The sequence below is a fragment of the Lagenorhynchus albirostris genome, chromosome 1 (genome assembly GCF_949774975.1).
Source record: "Lagenorhynchus albirostris chromosome 1, mLagAlb1.1, whole genome shotgun sequence".
NCBI classification, from domain to species: domain Eukaryota; kingdom Metazoa; phylum Chordata; class Mammalia; order Artiodactyla; family Delphinidae; genus Lagenorhynchus; species Lagenorhynchus albirostris.
Window position 1 is genome coordinate 106,537,120 of NC_083095.1, and position 16,647 is coordinate 106,553,766.

A 16,647-nucleotide genomic window follows, 5' to 3' on the forward strand; every position below is an offset into this window, starting at 1 on the left:
CAAATATGTAATAGACAAGAGCTACTCCTTGCTCAACGAAGTGGACTCAACACCCCATATTAAACGCCTAAGAATATACCTGACTAGTAAGAATCTTAAAACCTATGGATTTACATGTCTCTGAAAGAGAATCAAGCGTGTGTACAGCAGCATAAACTCAGCAGTGATAGGATTGGTGAGGTTCGGTGAGGAAATGCAGACCCTTTGAAGTCATATAGCATGGTACCCATTCCATGGGTCACAACTCTCCAGGTTTAAGGGATTCCTCCTTCAGCTAAAACATGCATGTGGAACCCAGAGTATGATCCACCGTGTGATCGGGAAACGTGTTCAAATGTGTCTCAGTTTTCGTCCCCTGGTACTCGGGTGCAACATTCCAGACGCTTTACTAACACTCTCCCCACTTGGAGAGTCAGTGCCTTTAACGTCGTGTTTGGCCCAGTTTGCAATTTCTGCGGGAAATGAACAGGAATAGGGAGAACCAATGAGAGACTAGCTGGAGGTGTCTGGACGGGCAAATTTAACTCTCATTTCCCACCAGGAAGAGGAATTAACCAAAGGCTCAGCTTGCCATGCCGGAACCACACTAGGGCCTGAAGCAATCCTGCGGTGTTGCAGCCAGCTCACAAGAAAGAGTGTTGAAGAAAGGATCTCAGGGGCACTGTCATTCACAAACCTGCAGAGTTATAAATGACAGCTATCGTCCAAAAATATATTGAAGTAAGGCTGCCAAGAGCACTTGAAAGCGGGGCAGAATTGCAGGAAACCGATTTCAGGAGGTAGACTGGAATTGCATGAAAAGCATAGGAAAAGAGGCAGAACCTCCACAATGATGCACTTGGCCAAAAAGGGCGTATGCGTTTTTTCCTGAATATATTCAGGAAAAAACGCATACACCCTTTTTGGCCAACCAAGCAAGCTTGCAAAGGAAATCTGCACTACAATGATGTCTCACTGCCCCCCGGGCAAAAGGGCCATCTGAAAAATGTGTAAAATCCAGAAAGGCAGGACAGGCCATGGAGAACTGGGAGCCTTGTTATGCTGATGGGCGGGATGTAAATTGCCAACAGCCACTCTGGAGAAGTGTATGGTGTTTCCTGAAACATCTAAAAAACAAAGCAACAGAGCCTAGGGCACTTCCACTTATGCTCCTATAGCTTAGGGAAATTCAAATCAAAAAGACACAGCCACCCAAAAGTTTGGGACGGCTCTGTTTACAAGATCCTCGTTTATGGTACAAGTTCAATATCACAGAAAGCGAAAAATGAATAAAGAATTTGTGGTACTTACGTACAATGCAATATCACTCAGCAATGAAATCTATGTCATCAGGCCCGTAGCAGCATAATGAGTGGATTCAGGTACGATGATTCTAAGTGAAATATGTCACACAGAAAAAGAAATATCATAAGGTATCACTAATACATGGAATGTAAACTTGGCTACACAGGAACTGAATTACAAAACAGAACAGGGTCTCAAATGTAGAAAACCAACTTATGCTTGCTTAAGGGAAAGGTGAGTTGGGGTGCTGCATAAAACCAGAGATTGAAATTAGCACAGATACCGTTCCATAAGCCAAATATGTAATAGACAAGAGCTACTCCTTGCTCAACGAAGTGGACTCAACACCCCATATTAAACGCCTAAGAATATACCTGACTGGTAAGAATCTTAAAACCTATGGATTTACATGTCTCTGAAAGAGAATCCAGCGTGTGTACAGCAGCATAAACTCAGCAGTGATAGGATTGGTGAGGTTCGGTGAGCAAATGCAGACCCTTTGAAGTCATATAGCATGGTACCCATTCCATGGGTCACAACTCTCCAGGTTTAAGGGATTCCTCCTTCAGCTAAAACATGCATGTGGAACCCAGAGTATGATCCACCGTGTGATCGGGAAACGTGTTCAAATGTGTCTCAGTTTTCGTCCCCTGGTACTCGGGTGCAACATTCCAGACGCTTTACTAACACTCTCCCCACTTGGAGAGTCAGTGCCTTTAACGTCGTGTTTGGCCCAGTTTGCAATTTCTGCGGGAAATGAACAGGAATAGGGAGAACCAATGAGAGACTAGCTGGAGGTGTCTGGACGGGCAAATTTAACTCTCATTTCCCACCAGGAAGAGGAATTAACCAAAGGCTCAGCTTGCCGTGCCGGAACCACACTAGGGCCTGAAGCAATCCTGCGGTGTTGCAGCCAGCTCACAAGAAAGAGAGTTGAAGAAAGGATCTCAGGGGCACTGTCATTCACAAACCTGCAGAGTTATAAATAACAGCTATCGTCCAAAAATATATTGAAGTAAGGCTGCCAAGAGCACTTGAAAGCGGGGCAGAATTGCAGGAAACCGATTTCAGGCGGTAGACTGGAATTGCATGAAAAGCATAGGAAAAGAGGCAGAACGTCCACAATGATGCACTTGGCCAAAAAGGGCGTATGCGTTTTTTCCTGAATATATTCAGGAAAAAACGCATACGCCCTTTTTGGCCAACCAAGCAAGCTTGCAAAGGAAATCTGCACTACAATGAAGTCTCACTGCCCCCCGGGCAAAAGCGCCATCTGAAAAAATGTAAAATCCAGAAAGGCAGGACAGGCCATGGAGAACTGGGAGCCTTGTTATGCTGATGGGCGGGATGTAAATTGCCAACAGCCACTCTGGAGAAGTGTATGGTGTTTCCTGAAACATCTAAAAAACAAAGCAACAGAGCCTAGGGCACTTCCACTTATGCTCCTATAGCTTAGGGAAATTCAAATCAAAAAGACACAGCCACCCAAAAGTTTGGGACGGCTCTGTTTACAAGATCCTCGTTTATGGTACAAGTTCAATATCACGGAAAGCGAAAAATGAATAAAGAATTTTTGGTACTTACGTACAATGCCATATCACTCAGCAATGAAATCTATGTCATCAGGCCCGTAGCAGCATAATGAGTGGATTCAGGTACGATGATTCTAAGTGAAATATGTCACACAGAAAAAGAAATATCATAAGGTATCACTAATACACGGAATGTAAACTTGGCTACACAGGAACTGAATTACAAAACAGAACAGGGTCTCAAATGTAGAAAACCAACTTATGCTTGCTTAAGGGAAAGGTGAGTTGGGGTGCTGCATAAAACCAGAGATTGAAATTAGCACAGATACCGTTCCATAAGCCAAATATGTAATAGACAAGAGCTACTCCTTGCTCAACGAAGTGGACTCAACACCCCATATTAAACGCCTAAGAATATACCTGACTGGTAAGAATCGTAAAACCTATGGATTTACATGTCTCTGAAAGAGAATCAAGCATGTGTACAGCAGCATAAACTCAGCAGTGATAGGATTGGTGAGGTTCGGTGAGCAAATGCAGACCCTTTGAAGTCATATAGCATGGTACCCATTCCATGGGTCACAACTCTCCAGGTTTAAGGGATTCCTCCTTCAGCTAAAACATGCATGTGGAACCCAGAGTATGATCCACCGTGTGATCGGGAAACGTGTTCAAATGTGTCTCAGTTTTCGTCCCCTGGTACTCGGGTGCAACATTCCAGACGCTTTACTAACACTCTCCCCACTTGGAGAGTCAGTGCCTTTAACGTCCTGTTTGGCCCAGTTTGTAATTTCTGCGGGAAATGAACAGGAATAGGGAGAACCAATGAGAAACTAGCTGGAGGTGTCTGGATGGGCAAATTTAACTCTCATTTCCCACCAGGAAGAGGAATTAACCAAAGGCTCAGCTTGCCGTGCCGGAACCACACTAGGGCCTGAAGCAATCTTGCGGTGTTGTGGCCAGCTCACAACAAAGCGAGTTGAACAAAGGAGCGCAGGGGCACTGTCATTCACAAACCTGCAGAGTTATAAATGACAGCTATCGTCCAAAAATATATTGAAGTAAGGCTGCCAAGAGCACTTGAAAGCGGTGCAGAATTGCAGGAAACCGATTTCAGGAGGTAGACTGGAATTGCATGAAAAGCATAGGAAAAGAGGCAGAACGTCCACAATGATGCACTTGGCCAAAAAGGGCGTATGCGTTTTTTCCTGAATATATTCAGGAAAAAACGCATACGCCCTTTTTGGCCAACCAAGCAAGCTTGCAAAGGAAATCTGCACTACAATGATGTCTCACTGCCCCCCGGGCAAAAGGGCCATCTGAAAAATGTGTAAAATCCAGAAAGGCAGGACAGGCCATGGAGAACTGGGAGCCTTGTTATGCTGATGGGCGGGATGTAAATTGCCAACAGCCACTCTGGAGAAGTGTATGGTGTTTCCTGAAACATCTAAAAAACAAAGCAACAGAGCCTAGGGCACTTCCACTTATGCTCCTATAGCTTAGGGAAATTAAAATCAAAAAGACACAGCCACCCAAAAGTTTGGGACGGCTCTGTTTACAAGATCCTCGTTTATGGTACAAGTTCAATATAACAGAAAGCGAAAAATGAATAAAGAATTTGTGGTACTTACGTACAATGCCATATCACTCAGCAATGAAATCTATGTCATCAGGCCCGTAGCAGCATAATGAGTGGATTCAGGTACGATGATTCTAAGTGAAATATGTCACACAGAAAAAGAAATATCATAAGGTATCACTAATACACGGAATGTAAACTTGGCTACACAGGAACTGAATTACAAAACAGAACAGGGTCTCAAATGTAAAAAACCAACTTATGCTTGCTTAAGGGAAAGGTGAGTTGGGGTGCTGCATAAAACCAGAGATTGAAATTAGCACAGATACCGTTCCATAAGCCAAATATGTAATAGACAAGAGCTACTCCTTGCTCAATGAAGTGGACTCAACACCCCATATTAAACGCCTAAGAATATACCTGACTGGTAAGAATCTTAAAACCTATGGATTTACATGTCTCTGAAAGAGAATCAAGCGTGTGTACAGCAGCATAAACTCAGCAGTGATAGGATTGGTGAGGTTCGGTGAGCAAATGCAGACCCTTTGAAGTCATATAGCATGGTACCCATTCCATGGGTCACAACTCTCCAGGTTTAAGGGATTCCTCCTTCAGCTAAAACATGCATGTGGAACCCAGAGTATGATCCACCGTGTGATCGGGAAACGTGTTCAAATGTGTCTCAGTTTTCGTCCCCTGGTACTCGGGTGCAACATTCCAGACGCTTTACTAACACTCTCCCCACTTGGAGAGTCAGTGCCTTTAACGTCCTGTTTGGCCCAGTTTGCAATTTCTGCGGGAAATGAACAGGAATAGGGAGAACCAATGAGAGACTAGCTGGAGGTGTCTGGACGGGCAAATTTAACTCTCATTTCCCACCAGGAAGAGGAATTAACCAAAGGCTCAGCTTGCCGTGCCGGAACCACACTAGGGCCTGAAGCAATCCTGCGGTGTTGCAGCCAGCTCACAAGAAAGAGAGTTGAAGAAAGGATCTCAGGGGCACTGTCATTCACAAACCTGCAGAGTTATAAATAACAGCTATCGTCCAAAAATATATTGAAGTAAGGCTGCCAAGAGCACTTGAAAGCGGGGCAGAATTGCAGGAAACCGATTTCAGGCGGTAGACTGGAATTGCATGAAAAGCATAGGAAAAGAGGCAGAACCTCCAAAATGATGCACTTGGCCAAAAAGGTCGTATGCGTTTTTTCCTGAATATATTCAGGAAAAAACGCATACGCCCTTTTTGGCCAACCAAGCAAGCTTGCAAAGGAAATCTGCACTACAATGAAGTCTCACTGCCCCCCGGGCAAAAGGGCCATCTGAAAAAATGTAAAATCCAGAAAGGCAGGACAGGCCATGGAGAACTGGGAGCCTTGTTATGCTGATGGGCGGGATGTAAATTGCCAACAGCCACTCTGGAGAAGTGTATGGTGTTTCCTGAAACATCTAAAAAACAAAGCAACAGAGCCTAGGGCAATTCCACTTATGCTCCTATAGCTTAGGGAAATTCAAATCAAAAAGACACAGCCACCCAAAAGTTTGGGACGGCTCTGTTTACAAGATCCTCGTTTATGGTACAAGTTCAATATCACAGAAAGCGAAAAATGAATAAAGAATTTGTGGTACTTACGTACAATGCCATATCACTCAGCAATGAAATCTATGTCATCAGGCCCGTAGCAGCATAATGAGTGGATTCAGGTACGATGATTCTAAGTGAAATATGTCACACAGAAAAAGAAATACCATAAGGTATCACTAATACACGGAATGTAAACTTGGCTACACAGGAACTGAATTACAAAACAGAACAGGGTCTCAAATGTAGAAAACCAACTTATGCTTGCTTAAGGGAAAGGTGAGTTGGGGTGCTGCATAAAACCAGAGATTGAAATTAGCACAGATACCGTTCCATAAGCCAAATATGTAATAGACAAGAGCTACTCCTTGCTCAACGAAGTGGACTCAACACCCCATATTAAACGCCTAAGAATATACCTGACTGGTAAGAATCTTAAAACCTATGGATTTACATGTCTCTGAAAGAGAATCCAGCGTGTGTACAGCAGCATAAACTCAGCAGTGATAGGATTGGTGAGGTTCGGTGAGCAAATGCAGACCCTTTGAAGTCATATAGCATGGTACCCATTCCATGGGTCACAACTCTCCAGGTTTAAGGGATTCCTCCTTCAGCTAAAACATGCATGTGGAACCCAGAGTATGATCCACCGTGTGATCGGGAAACGTGTTCAAATGTGTCTCAGTTTTCGTCCCCTGGTACTCGGGTGCAACATTCCAGACGCTTTACTAACACTCTCCCCACTTGGAGAGTCAGTGCCTTTAACGTCGTGTTTGGCCCAGTTTGCAATTTCTGCGGGAAATGAACAGGAATAGGGAGAACCAATGAGAGACTAGCTGGAGGTGTCTGGACGGGCAAATTTAACTCTCATTTCCCACCAGGAAGAGGAATTAACCAAAGGCTCAGCTTGCCGTGCCGGAACCACACTAGGGCCTGAAGCAATCCTGCGGTGTTGCAGCCAGCTCACAATAAAGAGAGTTGAAGAAAGGATCTCAGGGGCACTGTCATTCACAAACCTGCAGAGTTATAAATGACAGCTATCGTCCAAAAATATATTGAAGTAAGGCTGCCAAGAGCACTTGAAAGCGGGGCAGAATTGCAGGAAACCGATTTCAGGCGGTAGACTGGAATTGCATGAAAAGCATAGGAAAAGAGGCAGAACGTCCACAATGATGCACTTGGCCAAAAAGGGCGTATGCGTTTTTTCCTGAATATATTCAGGAAAAAATGCATACGCCCTTTTTGGCCAACCAAGCAAGCTTGCAAAGGAAATCTGCACTACAATGAAGTCTCACTGCCGCCCGGGCAAAAGGGTCATCTGAAAAAATGTAAAATCCAGAAAGGCAGGACAGGCCATGGAGAACTGGGAGCCTTGTTATGCTGATGGGCGGGATGTAAATTGCCAACAGCCACTCTGGAGAAGTGTATGGTGTTTCCTGAAACATCTAAAAAACAAAGCAACAGAGCCTAGGGCACTTCCACTTATGCTCCTATAGCTTAGGGAAATTCAAATCAAAAAGACACAGCCACCCAAAAGTTTGGGACGGCTCTGTTTACAAGATCCTCGTTTATGGTACAAGTTCAATATCACAGAAAGCGAAAAATGAATAAAGAATTTGTGGTACTTACGTACAATGCCATATCACTCAGCAATGAAATCTATGTCATCAGGCCCGTAGCAGCATAATGAGTGGATTCAGGTACGATGATTCTAATTGAAATAAGTCACAGAGAAAAAGAAACATCATAAGATATCACTAATACACGGAATGTAAACTTGGCTACACAGGACCTGAATTACAAAACAGAACAGGGTCTCAAATGTAGAAAACCAACTTATGCTTGCTTAAGGGAAAGGTGAGTTGGGGTGCTGCATAAAACCAGAGATTGAAATTAGCACAGATACCGTTCCATAAGCCAAATATGTAATAGACAAGAGCTACTCCTTGCTCAACGAAGTGGACTCAACACCCCATATTAAACGCCTAAGAATATACCTGACTGGTAAGAATCTTAAAACCTATGGATTTACATGTCTCTGAAAGAGAATCAAGCATGTGTACAGCAGCATAAACTCAGCAGTGATAGGATTGGTGAGGTTCGGTGAGCAAATGCAGACCCTTTGAAGTCATATAGCATGGTACCCATTCCATGGGTCACAACTCTCCAGGTTTAAGGGATTCCTCCTTCAGCTAAAACATGCATGTGGAACCCAGAGTATGATCCACCGTGTGATCGGGAAACGTGTTCAAATGTGTCTCAGTTTTCGTCCCCTGGTACTCGGGTGCAACATTCCAGACGCTTTACTAACACTCTCCCCACTTGGAGAGTCAGTGCCTTTAACGTCGTGTTTGGCCCAGTTTGCAATTTCTGCGGGAAATGAACAGGAATAGGGAGAACCAATGAGAGACTAGCTGGAGGTGTCTGGACGGGCAAATTTAACTCTCATTTCCCACCAGGAAGAGGAATTAACCAAAGGCTCAGCTTGCCGTGCCGGAACCACACTAGGGCCTGAAGCAATCTTGCGGTGTTGCGGCCAGCTCACAACAAAGCGAGTTGAACAAAGGAGCGCAGGGGCACTGTCATTCACAAACCTGCAGAGTTATAAATGACAGCTATCGTCCAAAAATATATTGAAGTAAGGCTGCCAAGAGCACTTGAAAGCGGGGCAGAATTGCAGGAAACCGATTTCAGGAGGTAGACTGGAATTGCATGAAAAGCATAGGAAAAGAGGCAGAACGTCCACAATGATGCACTTGGCCAAAAAGGGCGTATGCGTTTTTACCTGAATATATTCAGGAAAAAACGCATACGCCCTTTTTGGCCAACCAAGCAAGCTTGCAAAGGAAATCTGCACTACAATGAAGTCTCACTGCCCCCCGGGCAAAAGGGCCATCTGAAAAAAGTGTAAAATCCAGAAAGGCAGGACAGGCCATGGAGAACTGGGAGCCTTGTTATGCTGATGGGAGGGATGAAAATTGCCAACAGCCACTCTGGAGAAGTGTATGGTGTTTCCTGAAACATCTAAAAAACAAAGCAACAGAGCCTAGGGCACTTCCACTTATGCTCCTATAGCTTAGGGAAATTCAAATCAAAAAGACACAGCCACCCAAAAGTTTGGGACGGCTCTGTTTACAAGATCCTCGTTTATGGTACAAGTTCAATATCACAGAAAGCGAAAAATGAATAAAGAATTTGTGGTACTTACGTACAATGCAATATCACTCAGCAATGAAATCTATGTCATCAGGCCCGTAGCAGCATAATGAGTGGATTCAGGTACGATGATTCTAAGTGAAATATGTCACACAGAAAAAGAAATATCATAAGGTATCACTAATACACGGAATGTAAACTTGGCTACACAGGAACTGAATTACAAAACAGAACAGGGTCTCAAATGTAAAAAACCAACTTATGCTTGCTTAAGGGAAAGGTGAGTTGGGGTGCTGCATAAAACCAGAGATTGAAATTAGCACAGATACTGTCCCATAAGCCAAATATGTAATAGACAAGAGCTACTCCTTGCTCAACGAAGTGGACTCAACACCCCATATTAAACGCCTAAGAATATACCTGACTGGTAAGAATCTTAAAACCTATGGATTTACATGTCTCTGAAAGAGAATCCAGCGTGTGTACAGCAGCATAAACTCAGCAGTGATAGGATTGGTGAGGTTCGGTGAGCAAATGCAGACCCTTTGAAGTCATATAGCATGGTACCCATTCCATGGGTCACAACTCTCCAGGTTTAAGGGATTCCTCCTTCAGCTAAAACATGCATGTGGAACCCAGAGTATGATCCACCGTGTGATCGGGAAACGTGTTCAAATGTGTCTCAGTTTTCGTCCCCTGGTACTCGGGTGCAACATTCCAGACGCTTTACTAACACTCTCCCCACTTGGAGAGTCAGTGCCTTTAACGTCCTGTTTGGCCCAGTTTGCAATTTCTGCGGGAAATGAACAGGAATAGGGAGAACCAATGAGAGACTAGCTGGAGGTGTCTGGATGGGCAAATTTAACTCTCATTTCCCACCAGGAAGAGGAATTAACCAAAGGCTCAGCTTGCCGTGCCGGAACCACACTAGGGCCTGAAGCAATCCTGCGGTGTTGCAGCCAGCTCACAATAAAGAGAGTTGAAGAAAGGATCTCAGGGGCACTGTCATTCACAAACCTGCAGAGTTATAAATGACAGCTATCGTCCAAAAATATATTGAAGTAAGGCTGCCAAGAGCACTTGAAAGCGGGGCAGAATTGCAGGAAACCGATTTCAGGCGGTAGACTGGAATTGCATGAAAAGCATAGGAAAAGAGGCAGAACCTCCACAATGATGCACTTGGCCAAAAAGGGCGTATGCGTTTTTTCCTGAATATATTCAGGAGAAAACGCATACGCGCTTTTTGGCCAACCAAGCAAGCTTGCAAAGGAAATCTGCACTACAATGAAGTCTCACTGCCCCCCGGGCAAAAGGGCCATCTGAAAAAATGTAAAATCCAGAAAGGCAGGACAGGCCATGGAGAACTGGGAGCCTTGTTATGCTGATGGGCGGGATGTAAATTGCCAACAGCCACTCTGGAGAAGTGTATGGTGTTTCCTGAAACATCTAAAAAACAAAGCAACAGAGCCTAGGGCACTTCCACTTATGCTCCTATAGCTTAGGGAAATTCAAATCAAAAAGACACAGCCACCCAAAAGTTTGGGACGGCTCTGTTTACAAGATCCTCGTTTATGGTACAAGTTCAATATCACAGAAAGCGAAAAATGAATAAAGAATTTGTGGTACTTACGTACAATGCAATATCACTCAGCAATGAAATCTATGTCATCAGGCCCGTAGCAGCATAATGAGTGGATTCAGGTACGATGATTCTAAGTGAAATATGTCACACAGAAAAAGAAATATCATAAGGTATCACTAATACACGGAATGTAAACTTGGCTACACAGGAACTGAATTACAAAACAGAACAGGGTCTCAAATGTAGAAAACCAACTTATGCTTGCTTAAGGGAAAGGTGAGTTGGGGTGCTGCATAAAACCAGAGATTGAAATTAGCACAGATACCGTTCCATAAGCCAAATATGTAATAGACAAGAGCTACTCCTTGCTCAATGAAGTGGACTCAACACCCCATATTAAACGCCTAAGAATATACCTGACTGGTAAGAATCTTAAAACCTATGGATTTACATGTCTCTGAAAGAGAATCAAGCGTGTGTACAGCAGCATAAACTCAGCAGTGATAGGATTGGTGAGGTTCGGTGAGCAAATGCAGACCCTTTGAAGTCATATAGCATGGTACCCATTCCATGGGTCACAACTCTCCAGGTTTAAGGGATTCCTCCTTCAGCTAAAACATGCATGTGGAACCCAGAGTATGATCCACCGTGTGATCGGGAAACGTGTTCAAATGTGTCTCAGTTTTCGTCCCCTGGTACTCGGGTGCAACATTCCAGACGCTTTACTGACACTCTCCCCACTTGGAGAGTCAGTGCCTTTAACGTCGTGTTTGGCCCAGTTTGCAATTTCTGCGGGAAATGAACAGGAATAGGGAGAACCAATGAGAGACTAGCTGGAGGTGTCTGGACGGGCAAATTTAACTCTCATTTCCCACCAGGAAGAGGAATTAACCAAAGGCTCAGCTTGCCGTGCCGGAACCACACTAGGGCCTGAAGCAATCTTGCGGTGTTGCGGCCAGCTCACAAGAAAGCGAGTTGAACAAAGGAGCGCAGGGGCACTGTCATTCACAAACCTGCAGAGTTATAAATGACAGCTATCGTCCAAAAATATATTGAAGTAAGGCTGCCAAGAGCACTTGAAAGCGGGGCAGAATTGCAGGAAACCGATTTCAGGAGGTAGACTGGAATTGCATGAAAAGCATAGGAAAAGAGGCAGAACGTCCACAATGATGCACTTGGCCAAAAAGGGCGTATGCGTTTTTACCTGAATATATTCAGGAAAAAACGCATACGCCCTTTTTGGCCAACCAAGCAAGCTTGCAAAGGAAATCTGCACTACAATGAAGTCTCACTGCCCCACGGGCAAAAGGGCCATCTGAAAAAAGTGTAAAATCCAGAAAGGCAGGACAGGCCATGGAGAACTGGGAGCCTTGTTATGCTGATGGGAGGGATGAAAATTGCCAACAGCCACTCTGGAGAAGTGTATGGTGTTTCCTGAAACATCTAAAAAACAAAGCAACAGAGCCTAGGGCACTTCCACTTATGCTCCTATAGCTTAGGGAAATTCAAATCAAAAAGACACAGCCACCCAAAAGTTTGGGACGGCTCTGTTTACAAGATCCTCGTTTATGGTACAAGTTCAATATCACAGAAAGCGAAAAATGAATAAAGAATTTGTGGTACTTACGTACAATGCAATATCACTCAGCAATGAAATCTATGTCATCAGGCCCGTAGCAGCATAATGAGTGGATTCAGGTACGATGATTCTAAGTGAAATATGTCACACAGAAAAAGAAATATCATAAGGTATCACTAATACACGGAATGTAAACTTGGCTACACAGGAACTGAATTACAAAACAGAACAGGGTCTCAAATGTAAAAAACCAACTTATGCTTGCTTAAGGGAAAGGTGAGTTGGGGTGCTGCATAAAACCAGAGATTGAAATTAGCACAGATACCGTTCCATAAGCCAAATATGTAATAGACAAGAGCTACTCCTTGCTCAACGAAGTGGACTCAACACCCCATATTAAACGCCTAAGAATATACCTGACTGGTAAGAATCTTAAAACCTATGGATTTACATGTCTCTGAAAGAGAATCAAGCATGTGTACAGCAGCATAAACTCAGCAGTGATAGGATTGGTGAGGTTCGGTGAGCAAATGCAGACCCTTTGAACTCATATAGCATGGTACCCATTCCATGGGTCACAACTCTCCAGGTTTAAGGGATTCCTCCTTCAGCTAAAACATGCATGTGGAACCCAGAGTATGATCCACCGTGTGATCGGGAAACGTGTTCAAATGTGTCTCAGTTTTCGTCCCCTGGTACTCGGGTGCAACATTCCAGACGCTTTACTAACACTCTCCCCACTTGGAGAGTCAGTGCCTTTAACGTCGTGTTTGGCCCAGTTTGCAATTTCTGCGGGAAATGAACAGGAATAGGGAGAACCAATGAGAGACTAGCTGGAGGTGTCTGGACGGGCAAATTTAACTCTCATTTCCCACCAGGAAGAGGAATTAACCAAAGGCTCAGCTTGCCGTGCCGGAACCACACTAGGGCCTGAAGCAATCCTGCGGTGTTGCAGCCAGCTCACAAGAAAGAGTGTTGAACAAAGGAGCGCAGGGGCACTGTCATTCACAACCCTGCAGAGTTATAAATGACAGCTATCGTCCAAAAATATATTGAAGTAAGGCTGCCAAGAGCACTTGAAAGCGGGGCAGAATTGCAGGAAACTGATTTCAGGAGGTAGACTGGAATTGCATGAAAAGCATAGGAAAAGAGGCAGAACCTCCACAATGATGCACTTGGCCAAAAAGGGCGTATGCGTTTTTTCCTGAATATATTCAGGAAAAAACGCATACACCCTTTTTGGCCAACCAAGCAAGCTTGCAAAGGAAATCTGCACTACAATGAAGTCTCACTGCCCCACGGGCAAAAGGGCCATCTGAAAAATGTGTAAAATCCAGAAAGGCAGGACAGGCCATGGAGAACTGGGAGCCTTGTTATGCTGATGGGAGGGATGAAAATTGCCAACAGCCACTCTGGAGAAGTGTATGGTGTTTCCTGAAACATCTAAAAAACAAAGCAACAGAGCCTAGGGCACTTCCACTTATGCTCCTATAGCTTAGGGAAATTCAAATCAAAATGACACAGCCACCCAAAAGTTTGGGACGGCTCTGTTTACAAGATCCTCGTTTATGGTACAAGTTCAATATCACAGAAAGCGAAAAATGAATAAAGAATTTGTGGTACTTACGTACAATGCAATATCACTCAGCAATGAAATCTATGTCATCAGGCCCGTAGCAGCATAATGAGTGGATTCAGGTACGATGATTCTAAGTGAAATATGTCACACAGAAAAAGAAATATCATAAGGTATCACTAATACACGGAATGTAAACTTGGCTACACAGGAACTGAATTACAAAACAGAACAGGGTCTCAAATGTAGAAAACCAACTTATGCTTGCTTAAGGGAAAGGTGAGTTGGGGTGCTGCATAAAACCAGAGATTGAAATTAGCACAGATACTGTTCCATAAGCCAAATATGTAATAGACAAGAGCTACTCCTTGCTCAACGAAGTGGACTCAACACCCCATATTAAACGCCTAAGAATATACCTGACTGGTAAGAATCTTAAAACCTATGGATTTACATGTCTCTGAAAGAGAATCAAGCATGTGTACAGCAGCATAAACTCAGCAGTGATAGGATTGGTGAGGTTCGGTGAGCAAATGCAGACCCTTTGAAGTCATATAGCATGGTACCCATTCCATGGGTCACAACTCTCCAGGTTTAAGGGATTCCTCCTTCAGCTAAAACATGCATGTGGAACCCAGAGTATGATCCACCGTGTGATCGGGAAACGTGTTCAAATGTGTCTCAGTTTTCGTCCCCTGGTACTCGGGTGCAACATTCCAGACGCTTTACTAACACTCTCCCCACTTGGAGAGTCAGTGCCTTTAACGTCGTGTTTGGCCCAGTTTGCAATTTCTGCGGGAAATGAACAGGAATAGGGAGAACCAATGAGAGACTAGCTGGAGGTGTCTGGACGGGCAAATTTAACTCTCATTTCCCACCAGGAAGAGGAATTAACCAAAGGCTCAGCTTGCCGTGCCGGAACCACACTAGGGCCTGAAGCAATCTTGCGGTGTTGCGGCCAGCTCACAAGAAAGCGAGTTGAACAAAGGAGCGCAGGGGCACTGTCATTCACAAACCTGCAGAGTTATAAATGACAGCTATCGTCCAAAAATATATTGAAGTAAGGCTGCCAAGAGCACTTGAAAGCGGGGCAGAATTGCAGGAAACCAATTTCAGGAGGGAGACTGGAATTGCATGAAAAGCATAGGAAAAGAGGCAGAACGTCCACAATGATGCACTTGGCCAAAAAGGGCGTATGCGTTTTTACCTGAATATATTCAGGAAAAAACGCATACGCCCTTTTTGGCCAACCAAGCAAGCTTGCAAAGGAAATCTGCACTACAATGAAGTCTCACTGCCCCACGGGCAAAAGGGCCATCTGAAAAAAGTGTAAAATCCAGAAAGGCAGGACAGGCCATGGAGAACTGGGAGCCTTGTTATGCTGATGGGAGGGATGAAAATTGCCAACAGCCACTCTGGAGAAGTGTATGGTGTTTCCTGAAACATCTAAAAAACAAAGCAACAGAGCCTAGGGCACTTCCACTTATGCTCCTATAGCTTAGGGAAATTCAAATCAAAAAGACACAGCCACCCAAAAGTTTGGGACGGCTCTGTTTACAAGATCCTCGTTTATGGTACAAGTTCAATATCACAGAAAGCGAAAAATGAATAAAGAATTTGTGGTACTTACGTACAATGCAATATCACTCAGCAATGAAATCTATGTCATCAGGCCCGTAGCAGCATAATGAGTGGATTCAGGTACGATGATTCTAAGTGAAATATGTCACACAGAAAAAGAAATATCATAAGGTATCACTAATACACGGAATGTAAACTTGGCTACACAGGAACTGAATTACAAAACAGAACAGGGTCTCAAATGTAGAAAACCAACTTATGCTTGCTTAAGGGAAAGGTGAGTTGGGGTGCTGCATAAAACCAGAGATTGAAATTAGCACAGATACTGTTCCATAAGCCAAATATGTAATAGACAAGAGCTACTCCTTGCTCAACGAAGTGGACTCAACACCCCATATTAAACGCCTAAGAATATACCTGACTGGTAAGAATCTTAAAACCTATGGATTTACATGTCTCTGAAAGAGAATCAAGCATGTGTACAGCAGCATAAACTCAGCAGTGATAGGATTGGTGAGGTTCGGTGAGCAAATGCAGACCCTTTGAAGTCATATAGCATGGTACCCATTCCATGGGTCACAACTCTCCAGGTTTAAGGGATTCCTCCTTCAGCTAAAACATGCATGTGGAACCCAGAGTATGATCCACCGTGTGATCGGGAAACGTGTTCAAATGTGTCTCAGTTTTCGTCCCCTGGTACTCGGGTGCAACATTCCAGACGCTTTACTAACACTCTCCCCACTTGGAGAGTCAGTGCCTTTAATGTCCTGTTTGGCCCAGTTTGCAATTTCTGCGGGAAATGAACAGGAATAGGGAGAACCAATGAGAGACTAGCTGGAGGTGTCTGGATGGGCAAATTTAACTCTCATTTCCCACCAGGAAGAGGAATTAACCAAAGGCTCAGCTTGCCATGCCGGAACCACACTAGGGCTTGAAGCAATCCTGCGGTGTTGCAGCCAGCTCACAATAAAGAGAGTTGAAGAAAGGATCTCAGGGGCACTGTCATTCACAAACCTGCAGAGTTATAAATGACAGCTATCGTCCAAAAATATATTGAAGTAAGGCTGCCAAGAGCACTTGAAAGCGGGGCAGAATTGCAGGAAACCAATTTCAGGAGGTAGACTGGAATTGCATGAAAAGCATAGGAAAAGAGGCAGAACGTCCACAATGATGCACTTGGCCAAAAAGGGCGTATGCGT